Source organism: Aptenodytes forsteri, unplaced genomic scaffold (assembly GCF_000699145.1).
Source record: "Aptenodytes forsteri isolate BGI_AS27 unplaced genomic scaffold, ASM69914v1 Scaffold391, whole genome shotgun sequence".
In the NCBI taxonomy this organism is placed as follows: domain Eukaryota; kingdom Metazoa; phylum Chordata; class Aves; order Sphenisciformes; family Spheniscidae; genus Aptenodytes; species Aptenodytes forsteri.
This window is the reverse complement of record NW_008795920.1, coordinates 99,766-104,941: the sequence shown is the minus strand read 5'-3', so window position 1 is coordinate 104,941 and position 5,176 is coordinate 99,766.

Sequence of the window (5,176 nt, the reverse complement as noted above, 5' to 3'; positions counted from 1 at the left end):
GCCCGGGGTGCTGCCGCTCTCCTGGAAGTCAAATCCCCAATTTCTTTTTATAATTGGTTGACTAAACTTAAGGGCGGGGAGGAGGAGGACTGGTTAATGAAAAGTTTTCGTGTTTTCCTGAGCCCGGCTCGTGTAACTGGTTAATAACCAGAGCCGCTCCGAGCGGGGTGAAATCGGGAGGGCTTTCTGCCTGATAAACGTCGCCTAAATTACCGACGGCTTCGGGTGGTGGGGGGGACCCCCCCCAAAACCGGTGGCGGGAGTGGAAATAAACGGAGGAGAAGCGTTAATTGCGGGTAGGGAAGCAGGGCTTTGCCTTCGGTACGCGGTAGCGGGGCTGCTGCTGTTGCTTACGTTTCCCCCGAACGAGTGCCCTTGCAGCTTCTCTTTTATTTAGTCTGAACAGAATTCAAGTCAGGTTTGTCAGTTGATGTCAGCCGTAATCCGCATGCTTTCAAATACAATGTCACTTCTCCCTGTTTAGTTACGTGAGTGGCGGTTTTTTTTTTTTTTTCGAACTTGCCTGACTTTTTCCTGCCTCTCCTGAGCCCCGAGTGAGAGATGTGTGACCTTGATAACAATGTCCATGTTCGAATTGGCGAAAATCTCACGAGAGGCGAAAGGCTTGAGAGGGTTTTGGTTTTTGTGTGCGTGTAGGGTTTGTACCAATCCTTGAACGATTTTTCACCCTGTTTGTAGCACCTTTGAGAACAGTTTGTAAAGGGAAAAATCTCTCTCTATATATGTTTTACTTGGCCTGAGTACTGTCAATTATTCCTTGCGTTTCAGGCTTTGCTCTTGTACATGTGCTGCTTCACGGGGAGAACGTGCTGGGACACACAGGCTGGGGCAGCTGATATTGCCGATATTGTTGCTCGCTTGGCAATCGTAACATGCTTGTGTCTGAATGATTAGAAATACATGGCTTGTGGCAGGGGAGATGGCAGTGTATTCGTATCTGCTGCCTGCCTTTTGGTGCTGTTGCTGTATCTGTGGTTTCCAAAACATCCTCCATGTATGCTGGCGTGCTGTTTTTGTCGGCTGCTCCCGGAGCTGGAGCCTCCAGCACACACTGGTTAATGCAGCCTTTCCTGTTTGGGCAGCTCTGTCATTCGTGTGTGTGTGTGTTCGCGGGCGCGCGCTCTGCTTAAATTGACAGAAACTGAAAGTACAACGATGACCAGTTCAGTTTTCTTCATGTCGCCAAATATTAACTTGTGTCTCCAAGCAGGTTGCGTGAAGTATAGGTTAAAGATTACATAGGTTAGAGATTAATCTGGAAGGAAGGAAGGAATGGTTTTATGTATATTCACAAAACTCTCTACAGGCTTAAAAAAAATAATCAACAACCAAATAAAAACCTCCAACCTCCTCCTCCCCCCCCCCCCCCCCTTAAAATGTGCATTTTAGTGTTGTTTGCAGCATGGGAAATAAGGGTTTAGTTAATTTAGGAAAACTTGAGCAGCCGGTTCTGAAGATGGCAGAGTACATAGATTTTCTTTTCCAGTTAATCACAAACGCAACGGGCAGGGGAGCTTATCCACATGTGCTCTCTGTGTGCGTTAAGAAATACCGCAAAACACGAACATCCTGCCATTAAACCAGGCTCTTTGCGTTGCAAATTTTTCCACAGTAATACAGAAGTGGATGGTTCATCTGGAGCCAATCAATATTCTGTCCTGTAGTTTTGGTGAAAAGATCGCGCCGCATATTACAGACGCGTGCGCTTGCGTGCGTGGGCACGCATGCATACACACACGCACGCCGCTTGCAGCTCTGGCCTTTGCAGCAGCAGATGAACTCTGGAGCTGTAGAAATAAATCCTCCTCTCTGTACATGGCAGTGTTTGGCCTGCTAACGTTGTACTCTGCTGAACTGTAGACTTTCTTTCCCTCGTTGGCTCAGCCTTGAGTTGGCAGCAGGGTATATGTACCGTTGTGGTTTTAGAGCTCAGCTCTGTTTGACGTAAGCAGAACATTTCTTAGTTTCACCACTCTTTCTGCTGCGTGGTTCCTAGGAAGCAAGGTGGGATGCCTGGGGTGGGGGGGGAAATACACTTCAAGTAGTTTTATTTAGGAGCGTTCTTGCTGCTTCCCGTTGTATGCTGTGAGGTATATTTTCCAAAGAGAGCTGGAGAGAAAGGGGAGGGGAAGCTCACAGTCCTTGCTAATTATTTTTGGTGAGAGCACCAGGAATGGTGGGGGATCATCTTTCCCAACATCAGAGGCTGAGTGGTATTGTAGACCTGCTGCTTGATGAACACCGCTGCGTGATGTAACCCTGTATTGAGTAACTTGGCTATTTTTATGCTCTTACTACATCTTAAATTAGTGGCGTCGGTATTGCTGCGTAAAAGGCTAAGGGTCTAATCTCTCGTATTAATGGACGCCTGGATTAATAACGTGTCTATTTATTGCAGGACTGCCGCTTATTTCGTGTATAATAGGAAAAGTGGGGTCTCTTCAGACTGCTGAGTTTGCATAATAGCTCAGCTGACAAACTGGTGCTTGTTGGGATGCTAAAAGAGCCTGGGAGGGTGATGTGAAACATGTATTTCCCTATGAGTCTAATTAGGGCCGTGGGAGGAGAGAGCATTGGTGTTGCAGATACAGCCTCCCACTGGCTTACATACAAAACTGAAACTATGACTCTTTCCCCCGCCTTCTGCTTTTCTCAAAGGAAAGGCCACGGTTTCCTAATGAATACATGGTGAGCAGTTCTGTCCGTAGCACACTGTGATGAGTAAGTTGAATAGTGCATGGTGAGTAATCTCTCCTCATGACTCACAAAATATTTTCTGATGTTGACCTCTGTTTTTATGAGTGCCCTGCTTAATCAGAGCTGAAGTGAGTTTATTCTTTTGTATGCCGTTTAACTCCTTGACTCCCACATACCTGCCCCATTTTTTTGCTTGCGTTAGGTTGTCAGAGACCAGTGATACTGCGTTAAAAATTTTAATTTTGGTATTGGGTGAGATACAGGCCTGGGTAAAGGAAGTACGTTAGGTGCTCAAATGGGTGAGGGAGCGGAGTTAATGGATCTAGGTGGTCTTAAATAGGCTAACGCCAATAGGGCATGGCATTTGTAGTCATACTTCAAGTATTGATATGCACGACCTGGTACTTATTACTTAGCTCTGATGGATACAAGGGGTGAAGTTCCCCTATAGTTCTAAGACTTGCAGATGTTTACGTTTACTCCAGAGAATTGTCCTTAAATTGGTTCATTCTCTTGTCTCCGACTTTTACTATAGTTAAATCTGAATATTTATTAGGTTTAAACATGGAGATTTTTCATACCATGATAAGTTCTGCCTAATCTGTGAGATGTTTGAGGTTGTACTTTGAACTCCTCTTGACAACAGTTCCTGCTTAAGGAGTCCCAGCCTACTGCGTGTGGGGAAAAAAAGGTGTGTGGGGTGGTTGTTTGTTTGTTTGTTTGTTTTAAATCTGGATCAGTTCCACAATCTGGTCTGGCATGGTTCTGCTGATACATCTCTGTCGCCAGTGGGGATTGCTTGCATACAGAACTGAGCAACAGGAGGCTTCCGAGCTGCTGAAGCTGATGATTGTCACCAAAATCGATGTTTGCTAAACTGCACCCTATTGCAACGGACGAAGTTTGTGAATGTGGAAAAGCCTGTTTTCTGGTAGCACGTGCATCAATAAGAGGACACTGTGGTTCCTTTATCTCCTCTCCTTTAGGCTTGCACTGAACGGGTTCGCAGTGTGATCAAAGTAAGCGTCAATGCTGACAAAGGAGGGATGGGGAGGCATGGCCAGGTGATGAGAGGAGGGTGGGACTGGTGTTGACTCTGCGTGGCTTATGCAGTTGTGGCACTGGGTCCTTCACCCGGATGGCTGCAAATGACTTGCTGCCTGTCATGTTAAATAGTGTGCAAGCCCTTTCAAGTTTCAGAATTAGACATCTGCCTGTCTTGCCTTGCTCTTTTCATCTGGTAGGCCTTCCCCTTGTCCGCCTGCTGAATAGCATTCCCCCAAAAGATAACTGCAAACCTCTGTGTGTGTCAGGTTTTTGTGTGTTGTGTTCCCTCCCCTCCCTCTTTGACTTGTAAGGACTAGGCAATTGTGTTGTGATAGTGCCTGGGAACTCCTCCTGCAGCGCAGGCTGCTGACGGGCAAGCCACTGTGGATCCCAGAAGGGTTACACTCTGGGTATCTTTTACCAGTTTTGTTCCTGTCTTCCAGCCTGGAATCTCAGGCCCTTGACTCTGTCCCAGGAGGGGACAGTCCTGGTTGTGCCATTGTGCACATCTCACCAGGGTGAGGTACCTCTGCCGTGAGCTGCTGAAGCTTAAGCCTCCAAATTAGCAACTGTGACGATAAGTCTGGCTTGAATAATTCATTGATTTGTCTGTGTTCCTCCTCTTTGCTGCTGACTTTCCACTTAGCTGTAATGGCAAAAAATTCTCGTTGGCTAATTGAGTGTTGTCAGAGCATCACCCTGCAGCTGTTTGAGAGGTGTACGCGTGTCTGCTACTGAGGGGTAATGGGATACAAGCTTGATAATACTGGGCTTTGTACAGTGGAAGGGTGCAGTGTGTGTCTGTGGTTTTTTCTTTTTTTTCCCCCCTCTCCACCAGTCAGTGATACAGCTGATACCATTCTGTCACCAAAGGAATGTGCTGTGCATGAAAAGCTCAAGGGCAGGCAGTGATAATGAAAATCACAGCCCAGCACGGAGTGTCACCTTTGAAATTAAAGATTGACGGTAGAGATGAGTAACAAACCTTGTTTAAGAATTTAGGGCTCTTTTTGTGTGTCACTGAGCTTTACTGGGAATAGTTTTTCTGATGACTAGCTTTGACTTCTGAGACAGCGAAGTAGGTGTGTGAGCAGCTGCTGATGTTGAGTGCTGTAGCATAGTATGGTAAGATCAATTTAGAAAGGTCCTAAATTGGACCTCACTTGGTCCCTTTGGTGTTGCACCTAGCCTGCTGGAGCTGCAGGCCGCTGCTGAGGGGTGGTCCTGTGCCTCCTTTCCCCCAGCCACTTGCTCTTGCTGTTTCCCCTGCACAGATCCAGCCCTTCCTTACTACGTACTCCATTACACTCTGGCAGGAGGAGCTGCTGGAAAACAGTTTCACGTTTTGCACGTGCGTGTGGTTTTGCCCTTGGATCAGTTTGTGCTGGAGGGAGAAGGTGGGGTGCCGGGG